At 32.7% G+C, this 14712-nt stretch overlaps 9 non-coding genes across 9 annotated transcripts; all 9 read left to right on the top strand.

The window, feature by feature from the left end:
• The first annotated feature begins 1179 nt into the window (after nt 1-1179).
• On the top strand, nt 1180-1253 carry TRNAI-AAU (transfer RNA isoleucine (anticodon AAU)). The gene has a single exon. It is a non-coding gene; the product is annotated as a tRNA-Ile (tRNA).
• A 1585-nt stretch (nt 1254-2838) lies between these two features.
• On the top strand, nt 2839-2912 carry TRNAI-AAU (transfer RNA isoleucine (anticodon AAU)). The gene has a single exon. It is a non-coding gene; the product is annotated as a tRNA-Ile (tRNA).
• Nucleotides 2913-4488: 1576 nt separating this feature from the next.
• Nucleotides 4489-4562, top strand: TRNAI-AAU (transfer RNA isoleucine (anticodon AAU)). Its single transcript has one exon. It is a non-coding gene; the product is annotated as a tRNA-Ile (tRNA).
• Nucleotides 4563-6133: 1571 nt separating this feature from the next.
• On the top strand, nt 6134-6207 carry TRNAI-AAU (transfer RNA isoleucine (anticodon AAU)). The gene has a single exon. It is a non-coding gene; the product is annotated as a tRNA-Ile (tRNA).
• A 1581-nt stretch (nt 6208-7788) lies between these two features.
• Nucleotides 7789-7862, top strand: TRNAI-AAU (transfer RNA isoleucine (anticodon AAU)). The gene has a single exon. It is a non-coding gene; the product is annotated as a tRNA-Ile (tRNA).
• A 1581-nt stretch (nt 7863-9443) lies between these two features.
• Nucleotides 9444-9517, top strand: TRNAI-AAU (transfer RNA isoleucine (anticodon AAU)). The gene has a single exon. It is a non-coding gene; the product is annotated as a tRNA-Ile (tRNA).
• Nucleotides 9518-11106: 1589 nt separating this feature from the next.
• TRNAI-AAU (transfer RNA isoleucine (anticodon AAU)) lies at nt 11107-11180 on the top strand. The gene has a single exon. It is a non-coding gene; the product is annotated as a tRNA-Ile (tRNA).
• Nucleotides 11181-12760: 1580 nt separating this feature from the next.
• Nucleotides 12761-12834, top strand: TRNAI-AAU (transfer RNA isoleucine (anticodon AAU)). The gene has a single exon. It is a non-coding gene; the product is annotated as a tRNA-Ile (tRNA).
• A 1579-nt stretch (nt 12835-14413) lies between these two features.
• Nucleotides 14414-14487, top strand: TRNAI-AAU (transfer RNA isoleucine (anticodon AAU)). Its single transcript has one exon. It is a non-coding gene; the product is annotated as a tRNA-Ile (tRNA).
• Nucleotides 14488-14712: the final 225 nt, after the last annotated feature.

Raw genomic sequence — 14712 nt, 5'->3', positions numbered from 1 at the left:
TACTTCTGATTTGATAAGTTTAAAAATGAGTTTAAACAAAGGACACCACTGAAGATGATGGAATTTATATGAATTTTAAATGAAGATTTGCAATACTCATACATTGAATGAAAATGGAGCTTTGAACAAAAGGAAAATAAACAATGTTAGCTCCCATGAGATATGAACTCAGATTACTAGATTCAAAGTCCAGGGTGCTAACAATTACACCATGGAACCCTCACCTGAGCAACGGCATCTACTGAAGTGCGCTCATCTTTTAAATGCAAAGAAAAGAAATTCAATACTTTATATATATTATTTCAAGTTTCTAATAAGCTCAGGGATGCAATAGGTATTATGTAGAATATTTGTCCAAACCCAATGATAATATATAAAAAGTAACCTATTTTTTAAAGGAGAAGATAGATACTAGAAACCTAAATGCCTAGGACCAATTTCAGTTGGAGCATCACCCCTTATGTTATCCTAGCATTGAATTGACTGTTTTTCTGTATTTCCATATTTGCATATCAGCCATTTACAATTGTTTCAAGCTTTATAACAGATGATTGCCTTTTTTATAGACCAAGGATGAAAGTCTCTTGTGAGTTAAGTCTGATAATGACATCACAATTTGTAAATTAAGCTATAGTATGATTACAGAGTGTAGACTGAATAAAAAGTGCTTTCCTATGGATTGAAGTTTGTATTTTCCTAAGCTTTGCATTCCAAAATGGGCTAGCATTATTTATTTCCAATGGGCACATTAAGCTTCTTCCCCAATATATATTTTTTTGTGTTAAAAGTTATTCATACACAACTTGGTAAAACATACTAAATTTAATACATAATGGATTACATCCTGGGAATATCTTTTTCAACAATCTGTAAATTTACAATTAAAAATTGTGTATTAGATTTTTTAGATTGATTTTGCTTAGATTTGCATATACTCCTAGTCTAAATTGTCTATTTTTATACTATTACTAGATGCCTTAATCTTTGTAATTATCCTATCTAATATTTATTTTTATTTTGTAATGTGGAAAGAAACTGGAGCATTTTTATGATACCCATGCTTCAAGTGACTCTATGGCTTAAGCTTTTTTTTGAAAAATGAAATGCTATAAAAACCAAATCAGATCTGTGCTTTGAGGTACATTTGCCAGTTTTGTGTTTGCTTGTAGTAACATCTGTGGCAGGTTAGCTCAGTTGGTTAGAGCGTGGTGCTAATAACGCCAAGGTCTCGGGTTCGATCCCTGCATGGGCCATTTGCTTTTCTTGATGGACAAGAATGGAATAAGCTCATCCGTGGAGTGCATGAATACTTGAAAACATCATAGACACATATATCACAAAATCTCTTCAAATACATATCAGAAGCCAGTGGGAGTGTCATCCTTTGGCTGATGAAGATTTTTCTCTACATGGCTCAGTGACTTTTGTCTCAAATCAAGCAATATGGCATAACTAAGATATGCAAGGGCAAATTAATCAGTTATTATATTGCTGCTCAAACATAGAGGGCACTAGGTTTTACTAGAAGAAGAAGATATGTGCTCCTCTCTCATTAGTGCACACTGAAGTAAAAAAAAATTGAGAATTTCTAAAGACCAGAGCACAAGTAATGGATCTCTGCATTCTTATTGCATCTTTTCTTATTTCCAAATATTTGACATACTTCTGATTTGCTAAGTTTAAAAATGAGTTTAAACAAAGGACACCACTGAAGATGATGGAATTTATATGAATTTTAAATGAAGATTTGCAATACTCATACATTGAATGAAAATGGAGCTTTGAACAAAAGGAAAATAAACAATGTTAGCTCCCACGAGATATGAACTCAGATTACTAGATTCAAAGTCCAAGGTGCTAACAATTACACCATGGAACCCTCACCTGAGCAATGGCATCTACTGAAGTGCACTCATCTTTTAAATGCAAAGAAAAGAAATTCAATACTTTATATATATTATTTCAAGTTTCTAATAAGCTCAGGGATGCAATAGGTATTATGTAGAATATTTGTCCAAACCCAATGATAATATATAAAAAGTAACCTATTTTTTAAAGGAGAAGATAGATACTAGACACCTAAATGCCTAGGACCAATTTCAGTTGGAGCATCACCCCTTATGTTATCCTAGCATTGAATTGACAGTTTTTCTGTATTTCCATATTTGCATATCAGCCACTTACAATTGTTTCAAGCTTTATAACAGAGGACTGCCTTTTTTATAGACCAAGGATGAAAGTCTCTTGTGAGTTAAGTCTGATAATGACATCACAATTTGTAAATTAAGCTATAGTATGATTACAGAGTGTAGACTGAATAAAAAGTGCTTTCCTATGGATTGAAGTTTGTATTTTCTTAAGCTTTGCATTCCAAAATGGGCAAGCATTCTTTATTTCCAATAGGCACATTAAGCTACTTCCCCAATATATATTTTTTTGTGTTAAAAGTTATTCATACACAACTTGGTAAAACATACTAAATTTAATACATAATGGATTACATCCTGGATTATCTTTTTCAACAATTTGTAAATTTACAATTAAAAATTGTGTATTAGATTTTTTAGATTGATTTTGCTTAGATTTGCATATACTCCTTGTCTAAATTGTCTATTTTTATACTATTAGTAGATGCCTTAATCTTTGTTATTATCCTATCTAATATTTATTTTTATTTTGTAATGTGGAAAGAAACTGGAGCATTTTTATGATACCCATGCTTCAAGTGACTCTATGGCTTAAGCTTTTTTTTGAAAAATGAAATGCTATAAAAACAAAATCAGATCTGTGCTTTGAGGTACATTTGCCAGTTTTGTGTTTGCTGGCAGTAATATCTGTGGCCGGTTAGCTCAGTTGGTTAGAGCGTGGTGCTAATAACGCCAATGTCATGGGTTCGATCCCCGTATGGGCTATTTGCTTTTCTTGATGGACAAGAATGGAATAAGCTCATCGGTGGAGTGCATGAATACTTGAAAACATCATAGACACATATATCACAAAATCTCTTCAAATACATATCAGAAGACAGTGGGAGTGTCATCCTTTGGCTGATGAAGATTTTTCTCTACGTGGCTCAGTGACTTTTGTCTCAAATCAAGCAATATGGCATAACTAAGATATGCAAGGGCAAATTAATCAGTTATTATATTGCTGCTCAAACATAGAGGGCACTAGGTGTTACTAGAAGAAGAAGAAGATATGTGCTCCCCTCTCATTAGTGCACACTGAAGTAAAAAAAAATGGAGAATTTCTAAAGACCAGAGCACAAGTAATGGATCTCTGCATTCTTATTGCATCTTTTCTTATTTCCAAATATTTGACATACTTCTGATTTGCTAAGTTTAAAAATGAGTTTAAACAAAGGACACCACTGAAGATGATGGAATTTATATGAATTTTAAATGAAGATTTGCAATACTCATACATTGAATGAAAATGGAGCTTTGAACAAAAGGAAAATAAACAATGTTAGCTCCCACGAGATATGAACTCAGATTACTAGATTCAAAGTCCAAGGTGCTAACAATTACACCATGGAACCCTCACCTGAGCAATGGCATCTACTGAAGTGCACTCATCTTTTAAATGCAAAGAAAAGAAATTCAATACTTTATATATATTATTTCAAGTTTCTAATAAGCTCAGGGATGCAATAGGTATTATGTAGAATATTTGTCCAAACCCAATGATAATATATAAAAAGTAACCTATTTTTTAAAGGAGAAGATAGATACTAGACACCTAAATGCCTAGGACCAATTTCAGTTGGAGCATCACCCCTTATGTTATCCTAGCATTGAATTGACAGTTTTTCTGTATTTCCATATTTGCATATCAGCCACTTACAATTGTTTCAAGCTTTATAACAGAGGACTGCCTTTTTTATAGACCAAGGATGAAAGTCTCTTGTGAGTTAAGTCTGATAATGACATCACAATTTGTAAATTAAGCTATAGTATGATTACAGAGTGTAGACTGAATAAAAAGTGCTTTCCTATGGATTGAAGTTTGTATTTTCTTAAGCTTTGCATTCCAAAATGGGCTAGCATTCTTTATTTCCAATAGGCACATTAAGCTACTTCCCCAATATATATTTTTTTGTGTTAAAAGTTATTCATACACAACTTGGTAAAACATACTAAATTTAATACATAATGGATTACATCCTGGATTATCTTTTTCAACAATTTGTAAATTTACAATTAAAAATTGTGTATTAGATTTTTTAGATTGATTTTGCTTAGATTTGCATATACTCCTTGTCTAAATTGTCTATTTTTATACTATTAGTAGATGCCTTAATCTTTGTTATTATCCTATCTAATATTTATTTTTATTTTGTAATGTGGAAAGAAACTGGAGCATTTTTATGATACCCATGCTTCAATTAAGCTTTTTTTTTGAAAAATGAAATGCTATAAAAACAAAATATGATCTGTGCTTTGAGGTACATTTGCCAGTTTTGTGTTTGCTTGCAGTGATATCTGTGGCCGGTTAGCTCAGTTGTTTAGAGCGTGGTGCTAATAACGCCAAGGTCACGGGTTCGATCCCCGTATGGGCCATTTGCTTTTCTTGATGGACAAGAATGGAATAAGCTCATCGGTGGAGTGCATGAATACTTGAAAACATCATAGACACATATATCACAAAATCTCTTCAAATACATATCAGAAGCCAGTGGGAGTGTCATCCTTTGGCTGATGAAGATTTTTCTCTACATGGCTCAGTGACTTTTGTCTCAAATCAAGCAAAATGGCATAACTAAGATATGCAAGGGCAAATTAAATAGTTATTATATTGCTGCTCAAACATAGAGGGCACTAGGTGTTACTAGAAGAAGAAGATATGTGCACACTGAAGTAAAAAAAAAATATGGAGAATTTCTAAAGACCAGAGCACAAGTAATGGATCTCTGCATTCTTATTGCATCTTTTCTTATTTCCAAATATTTGACATACTTCTGATTTGATAAGTTTAAAAATGAGTTTAAACAAAGGACACCACTGAAGATGATGGAATTTATATGAATTTTAAATGAAGATTTGCAATACTCATACATTGAATGAAAATGGAGCTTTGAACAATAGGAAAATAAACAATGTTAGTTCCCACGAGATATGAATTCAGATTACTAGATTCAAAGTCAAGGGTGCTAACAATTACACCATGGAACCCTCACCTGAGCAATGGCATCTACTGAAGTGCGCTCATCTTTTAAATGCAAAGAAAAGAAATTCAATACTTTATATATATTATTTCAAGTTTCTAATAAGCTCAGGGATGCAATAGGTATTATGTAGAATATTTGTCCAAACCCAATGATAATATATAAAAAGTAACCTATTTTTTAAAGGAGAAGATAGATACTAGAAACCTAAATGCCTAGGACCAATTTCAGTTGGAGCATCACCCCTTATGTTATCCTAGCATTGAATTGACAGTTTTTCAGTATTTCCATATTTGCATATCAGCCACTTACAATTGTTTCAAGCTTTATAACAGAGGACTGCCTTTTTTATAGACCAAGGATGAAAGTCTCTTGTGAGTTAAGTCTGATAATGACATCACAATTTGTAAATTAAGCTATAGTATGATTACAGAGTGTAGACTGAATAAAAAGTGCTTTCCTATGGATTGAAGTTTTTTTTTTTTAAGCTTTGCATTCCAAAATGGGCTAGCATTCTTTATTTCCAATGGGCACATTAAGTTACTTCCCCAATATATATTTTTTTGTGTTAAAAGTTATTCAAACACAACTTGGTAAAACATACTAAATTTAATACATAATGGATTACATCCTGGGATTATCTTTTTCAACAATCTGTAAATTTACAATTAAAAATTGTGTATTAGATTTTTTAGATTGATTTTGCTTAGATTTGCATATACTCCTTGAATAAATTGTCTATTTTTATACTATTAGTAGATGCCTTAATCTTTGTTATTATCCTATCTAATATTTATTTTTATTTTGTAATGTGGAAAGAAACTGGAGCATTTTTATGATACCCATGCTTCAAGTGACTCTATGGCTTAAGCTTTTTTTTGAAAAATGAAATGCTATAAAAACAAAATCAGATCTGTGCTTTGAGGTACATTTGCCAGTTTTGTGTTTGCTTGCAGTAACATCTGTGGCCGGTTAGCTCAGTTGGTTAGAGCGTGGTGCTAATAAAGCTAAGGTCACGGGTTCGATCCCCGTATGGGCCGTTTGCTTTTCTTGATGGACAAGAATGGAATAAGCTCATCCGTGGAGTGCATGAATACTTGAAAACATCATAGACACATATATCACAAAATCTCTTCAAATACATATCAGAAGCCAGTGGGAGTGTCATCCTTTGGCTGATGAAGATTTTTCTCTACATGGCTCAGTGACTTTTGTCTCAAATCAAGCAATATGGCATAACTAAGATATGCAAGGGCAAATTAATCAGTTATTATATTGCTGCTCAAACATAGAGGGCACTAGGTGTTACTAGAAGAAGAAGAAGATATGTGCTCTCCTCTCATTAGTGCACACTGAAGTAAAAAAAATGGAGAATTTCTAAAGACCAGAGCACAAGTAATGGATTCTTATTGCATCTTTTCTTATTTCCAAATATTTGACATACTTCTGATTTGATAAGTTTAAAAATGAGTTTAAACAAAGGAAACCACTGAAGATGATGGAATTTATATGAATTTTAAATGAAGATTTGCAATACTCATACATTGAATGAAAATGGAGCTTTGAACAAAAGGAAAATAAACAATGTTAGCTCCCACGAGATATGAACTCAGATTACTAGATTCCAAGTCCAGGGTGCTAACAATTACACCATGGAACCCTCACCTGAGCAATGGCATCTACTGAAGTGCGCTCATCTTTTAAATGCAAAGAAAAGAAATTCAATACTTTATATATATTATTTCAAGTTTCTAATAAGCTCAGGGATGCAATAGGTATTATGTAGAATATTTGTCCAAACCCAATGATAATATATAAAAAGTAACCTATTTTTTAAAGGAGAAGATAGATACTAGAAACCTAAATGCCTAGGACCAATTTCAGTTGGAGCATCACCCCTTATGTTATCCTAGCATTGAATTGACAGTTTTTCTGTATTTCCATATTTGCATATCAGCCACTTACAATTGTTTCAAGCTTTATAACAGAGGACTGCCTTTTTTATAGACCAAGGATGAAAGTCTCTTGTGAGTTAAGTCTGATAATGACATTCACAATTTGTAAATTAAGCTATAGTATGATTACAGAGTGTAGACTGAATAAAAAGTGCTTTCCTATGGATTGAAGTTTGTATTTTCTTAAGCTTTGCATTCCAAAATGGGCTAGCATTGTTTATTTCCAATGGACACATTAAGTTACTTCCCCAATATATATTTTTTTGTGTTAAAAGTTATTCAAACACAACTTGGTAAAACATACTAAATTTAATACATAATGGATTACATCCTGGGATTATCTTTTTCAACAATCTGTAAATTTACAATTAAAAATTGTGTATTAGATTTTTTAGATTTATTTTGCTTAGATTTGCATATACTCCTTGAATAAATTGTCTATTTTTATACTATTAGTAGATGCCTTAATCTTTGTTATTATCCTATCTAATATTTATTTTTATTTTGTAATGTGGAAAGAAACTGGAGCATTTTTATGATACCCATGCTTCAAGTGACTCTATGGCTTAAGCTTTTTTTTGAAAAATGAAATGCTATAAAAACAAAATCAGATCTGTGCTTTGAGGTACATTTGCCAGTTTTGTGTTTGCTTGCAGTAACATCTGTGGCCGGTTAGCTCAGTTGGTTAGAGCGTGGTGCTAATAACGCCAAGGTCATGGGTTCGATCCCCGCATGGGCCATTTGCTTTTCTTGATGGACAAGAATGGAATATGCTCATCCGTGGAGTGCATGAATACTTGAAAACATCATAGACACATATATCACAAAATCTCTTCAAATACATATCAGAAGCCAGTGGGAGTGTCATCCTTTGGTGATGAAGATTTTTCTCTACATGGCTCAGTGACTTTTGTCTCAAATCAAGCAATATGGCATAACTAAGATATGCAAGGGCAAATTAATCAGTTATTATATTGCTGCTCAAACATAGAGGGCACTAGGTGTTACTAGAAGAAGAAGAAGAAGATATGTGCTCCCCTCTCATTAGTGCACACTGAAGTAAAAAAAATGCAGAATTTCTAAAGACCAGAGCACAAGTAATGGATTCTTATTGCATCTTTTCTTATTTCCAAATATTTGACATACTTCTGATTTGATAAGCTTAAAAATGAGTTTAAACAAAGGACACCACTGAAGATGATGGAATTTATATGAATTTTAAATGAAGATTTGCAATACTCATACATTGAATGAAAATGGAGCTTTGAACAAAAGGAAAATAAACAATGTTAGCTCCCACGAGATATGAACTCAGATTACTAGATTCCAAGTCCAGGGTGCTAACAATTACACCATGGAACCCTTACCTGAGCAATGGCATCTACTGAAGTGCGCTCATCTTTTAAATGCAAAGAAAAGAAATTCAATACTTTATATATATTATTTCAAGTTTCTAATAAGCTCAGGGATGCAATAGGTATTATGTAGAATATTTGTCCAAACCCAATGATAATATATAAAAAGTAACCTATTTTTTAAAGGAGAAGATAGATACTAGAAACCTAAATGCCTAGGACCAATTTCAGTTGGAGCATCACCCCTTATGTTATCCTAGCATTGAATTGACAGTTTTTCTGTATTTCCATATTTGCATATCAGCCACTTACAATTGTTTCAAGCTTTATAACAGAGGACTGCCTTTTTTATAGACCAAGGATGAAAGTCTTTCGTGAGTTAAGTCTGATAATGACATCACAATTTGTAAATTAAGCTATAGTATGATTACAGAGTGTAGACTGAATAAAAAGTGCTTTCCTATGGATTGAAGTTTGTATTTTCTTAAGCTTTGCATTCCAAAATGGGCTAGCATTCTTTATTTCCAATAGGCACATTAAGCTACTTCCCCAATATTTATTTTTTTGTGTTAAAAGTTATTCATACACAACTTGGTAAAACATACTAAATTTAATACATAATGGATTACATCCTGGATTATCTTTTTCAACAATCTGTAAATTTACAATTAAAAATTGTGTATTAGATTTTTTAGATTGATTTTGCTTAGATTTGCATATACTCCTTGTCTAAATTGTCTATTTTTATACTATTAGTAGATGCCTTAATCTTTGTTATTATCCTATCTAATATTATTTTTTATTTTGTAATGTGGAAAGAAACTGGAGCATTTTTATGATACCCATGCTTCAAGTGACTCTATGGCTTAAGCTTTTTTTTGAAAAATGAAATGCTATAAAAACAAAATCAGATCTGTGCTTTGAGGTACATTTGCCAGTTTTGTGTTTGCTGGCAGTAATATATGTGGCCGGTTAGCTCAGTTGGTTAGAGCGTGGTGCTAATAACGCCAAGGTCATGGGTTCGATCCCCGTATGGGCCATTTGCTTTTCTTGATGGACAAGAATGGAATAAGCTCATCGGTGGAGTGCATGAATACTTGAAAACATCATAGACACATATATCACAAAATCTCTTCAAATACATATCAGAAGACAGTGGGAGTGTCATCCTTTGGCTGATGAAGATTTTTCTCTACGTGGCTCAGTGACTTTTGTCTCAAATCAAGCAATATGGCATAACTAAGATATGCAAGGGCAAATTAATCAGTTATTATATTGCTGCTCAAACATAGAGGGCACTAGGTGTTACTAGAAGAAGAAGAAGATATGTGCTCCCCTCTCATTAGTGCACACTGAAGTAAAAAAAAATGGAGAATTTCTAAAGACCAGAGCACAAGTAATGGATCTCTGCATTCTTATTGCATCTTTTCTTATTTCCAAATATTTGACATACTTCTGATTTGATAAGTTTAAAAATGAGTTTAAACAAAGGACACCACTGAAGATGATGGAATTTATATGAATTTTAAATGAAGATTTGCAATACTCATACATTGAATGAAAATGGAGCTTTGAACAAAAGGAAAATAAACAATGTTAGCTCCCATGAGAAATGAACTCAGATTACTAGATTCAAAGTCCAGGGTGCTAACAATTACACCATGGAACCCTCACCTGAGCAACGGCATCCACTGAAGTGCGCTAATCTTTTAAATGCAAAGAAAAGAAATTCAATACTTTATATATATTATTTCAAGTTTCTAATAAGCTCAGGGATGCAATAGGTATTATGTAGAATATTTGTCCAAACCCAATGATAATATATAAAAAGTAACCTATTTTTTAAAGGAGAAGATAGATACTAGAAACCTAAATGCCTAGGACCAATTTCAGTTGGAGCATCACCCCTTATGTTATCCTAGCATTGAATTGACAGTTTTTCAGTATTTCCATATTTGCATATCAGCCACTTACAATTGTTTCAAGCTTTATAACAGAGGACTGCCTTTTTTATAGACCAAGGATGAAAGTCTCTTGTGAGTTAAGTCTGATAATGACATCACAATTTGTAAATTAAGCTATAGTATGATTACAGAGTGTAGACTGAATAAAAAGTGCTTTCCTATGGATTGAAGTTTGTATTTTCTTAAGCTTTGCATTCCAAAATGGGCTAGCATTCTTTATTTCCAATGGGCACATTAAGTTACTTCCCCAATATATATTTTTTTGTGTTAAAAGTTATTCAAACACAACTTGGTAAAACATACTAAATTTAATACATAATGGATTACATCCTGGGATTATCTTTTTCAACAATCTGTAAATTTACAATTAAAAATTGTGTATTAGTTTATTTAGATTGATTTTGCTTAGATTTGCATATACTCCTTGAATAAATAGTCTATTTTTATACTATTAGTAGATGCCTTAATCTTTGTTATTATCCTATCTAATATTTATTTTTATTTTGTAATGTGGAAAGAAACTGGAGCATTTTTATGATACCCATGCTTCAAGTGACTCTATGGCTTAAGCTTTTTTTTTAAAAATGAAATGCTATAAAAACAAAATCAGATCTGTGCTTTGAGGTACATTTGCCAGTTTTGTGTTTGCTTGCAGTAACGTCTGTGGCCGGTTAGCTCAGTTGGTTAGAGCGTGGTGCTAATAACGCCAAGGTCTCGGGTTCGATCCCCGTATGGGCCATTTGCTTTTCTTGATGGACAGGAATGGAATAAGCTCATCCGTGGAGTGCATGAATACTTGAAAACATCATAGACACATATATCACAAAATCTCTTCAAATACATATCAGAAGCCAGTGGGAGTGTCATCCTTTGGCTGATGAAGATTTTTCTCTACATGGCTCAGTGACTTTTGTCTCAAATCAAGCAATATGGCATAACTAAGATATGCAAGGGCAAATTAATCAGTTATTATATTGCTGCTCAAACATAGAGGGCACTAGGTGTTACTAGAAGAAGAAGAAGATATGTGCTCCCCTCTCATTAGTGCACACTGAAGTAAAAAAAATGGAGAATTTCTAAAGACCAGAGCAGAAGTAATGGATTCTTATTGCATCTTTTCTTATTTCCAAATATTTGACATACTTCTGATTTGATAAGTTTAAAACTGAGTTTAAACAAAGGACACCACTGAAGATGATGGAATTTATATGAATTTTAAATGAAGATTTGCAATACTCATACATTGAATGAAAATGGAGCTTTGAACAAAAGGAAAATAAACAATGTTAGCTCCCACGAGATATGAACTCAGATTACTAGATTCCAAGTCCAGGGTGCTAACAATTACACCATGGAACCCTAACCTGAGCAATGGCATCTACTGAAGTGCGCTCATCTTTTAAATGCAAAGAAAAGAAATTCAATACTTTATATATATTATTTCAAGTTTCTAATAAGCTCAGGGATGCAATAGGTATTATGTAGAATATTTGTCCAAACCCAATGATAATATATAAAAAGTAACCTATTTTTTAAAGGAGAAGATAGATACTAGAAACCTAAATGCCTAGGACCAATTTCAGTTGGAGCATCACCCCTTATGTTATCCTAGCATTGAATTGACAGTTTTTCAGTATTTCCATATTTGCATATCAGCCACTTACAATTGTTTCAAGCTTTATAACAGAGGACTGCCTTTTTTATAGACCAAGGATGAAAGTCTCTTGTGAGTTAAGTCTGATAATGACATCACAATTTGTAAATTAAGCTATAGTATGATTACAGAGTGTAGACTGAATAAAAAGTGCTTTCCTATGGATTGAAGTTTGTATTTTCTTAAGCTTTGCATTCCAAAATGGGCTAGCATTCTTTATTTCCAATGGGCACATTAAGTTACTTCCCCAATATATATTTTTTTGTGTTAAAAGTTATTCAAACACAACTTGGTAAAACATACTAAATTTAATACATAATGGATTACATCCTGGGATTATCTTTTTCAACAATCTGTAAATTTATAATTAAAAATTGTGTATTAGTTTATTTAGATTGATTTTGCTTAGATTTGCATATACTCCTTGAATAAATTGTCTATTTTTATACTATTAGTAGATGCCTTAATCTTTGTTATTATCCTATCTAATATTTATTTTTATTTTGTAATGTGGAAAGAAACTGGAGCATTTTTATGATACCCATGCTTCAAGTGACTCTATGGCTTAAGCTTTTTTTTGAAAAATGAAATGCTATAAAAACAAAATCAGATCTGTGCTTTGAGGTACATTTGCCAGTTTTGTGTTTGCTTGCAGTAACATCTGTGGCAGGTTAGCTCAGTTGGTTAGAGCGTGGTGCTAATAACGCCAAGGTCTCGGGTTCGATCCCCGTATGGGCCATTTGCTTATCTTGATGGACAGGAATGGAATAAGCTCATCCGTGGAGTGCATGAATACTTGAAAACATCATAGACACATATATCACAAAATCTCTTCAAATACATATCAGAAGCCAGTGGGAGTGTCATCCTTTGGCTGATGAAGATTTTTCTCTACATGGCTCAGTGACTTTTGTCTCAAATCAAGCAATATGGCATAACTAAGATATGCAAGGGCAAATTAATCAGTTATTATATTGCTGCTCAAACATAGAGGGCACTAGGTGTTACTAGAAGAAGAAGAAGATATGTGCTCCCCTCTCATTAGTGCACACTGAAGTAAAAAAAATGGAGAATTTCTAAAGACCAGAGCAGAAGTAATGGATTCTTATTGCATCTTTTCTTATTTCCAAATATTTGACATACTTCTGATTTGATAAGTTTAAAAATGAGTTTAAACAAAGGACACCACTGAAGATGATGGAATTTATATGAATTTTAAATGAAGATTTGCAATACTCATACATTGAATGAAAATGGAGCTTTGAACAAAAGGAAAATAAACAATGTTAGCTCCCACGAGATATGAACTCAGATTACTAGATTCCAAGTCCAGGGTGCTAACAATTACACCATGGAACCCTAACCTGAGCAATGGCATCTACTGAAGTGCGCTCATCTTTTAAATGCAAAGAAAAGAAATTCAATACTTTATATATATTATTTCAAGTTTCTAATAAGCTCAGGGATGCAATAGGTATTATGTAGAATATTTGTCCAAACCCAATGATAATATATAAAAAGTAACCTATTTTTTAAAGGAGAAGATAGATACTAGAAACCTAAATGCCTAGGACCAATTTCAGTTGGAGCATCACCCCTTATGTTATCCTAGCATTGAATTGACAGTTTTTCAGTATTTCCATATTTGCATATCAGCCACTTACAATTGTTTCAAGCTTTATAACAGAGGACTGCCTTTTTTATAGACCAAGGATGAAAGTCTCTTGTGAGTTAAGTCTGATAATGACATCACAATTTGTAAATTAAGCTATAGTATGATTACAGAGTGTAGACTGAATAAAAAGTGCTTTCCTATGGATTGAAGTTTGTATTTTCTTAAGCTTTGCATTCCAAAATGGGCTAGCATTCTTTATTTCCAATAGGCACATTAAGCTACTTCCCCAATATTTATTTTTTTGTGTTAAAAGTTATTCATACACAACTTGGTAAAACATACTAAATTTAATACATAATGGATTACATCCTGGATTATCTTTTTCAACAATCTGTAAATTTACAATTAAAAATTGTGTATTAGATTTTTTAGATTGATTTTGCTTAGATTTGCATATACTCCTAGTCTAAATTGTCTATTTTTATACTATTACTAGATGCCTTAATCTTTGTAATTATCCTATCTAATATTTATTTTTATTTTGTAATGTGGAAAGAAACTGGAGCATTTTTATGATACCCATGCTTCAAGTGACTCTATGGCTTAAGCTTTTTTTTGAAAAATGAAATGCTATAAAAACAAAATCAGATCTGTGCTTTGAGGTACATTTGCCAGTTTTGTGTTTGCTTGCAGTAACATCTGTGGCAGGTTAGCTCAGTTGGTTAGAGCGTGGTGCTAATAACGCCAAGGTCTCGGGTTCGATCCCCGTATGGGCCATTTGCTTATCTTGATGGACAGGAATGGAATAAGCTCATCCGTGGAGTGCATGAATACTTGAAAACATCATAGACACATATATCACAAAATCTCTTCAAATACATATCAGAAGCCAGTGGGAGTGTCATCCTTTGGCTGATGAAGATTTTTCTCTACATGGCTCAGTGACTTTTGTCTCAAATCAAGCAATATGGCATAACTAAGATATGCAAGGGCAAATTAATC

Source organism: Pseudophryne corroboree, chromosome 11 (assembly GCF_028390025.1).
Source record: "Pseudophryne corroboree isolate aPseCor3 chromosome 11, aPseCor3.hap2, whole genome shotgun sequence".
Taxonomy (NCBI): Eukaryota; Metazoa; Chordata; class Amphibia; order Anura; family Myobatrachidae; genus Pseudophryne; species Pseudophryne corroboree.
This window is presented reverse-complemented; position numbering and strand designations above follow the sequence as displayed.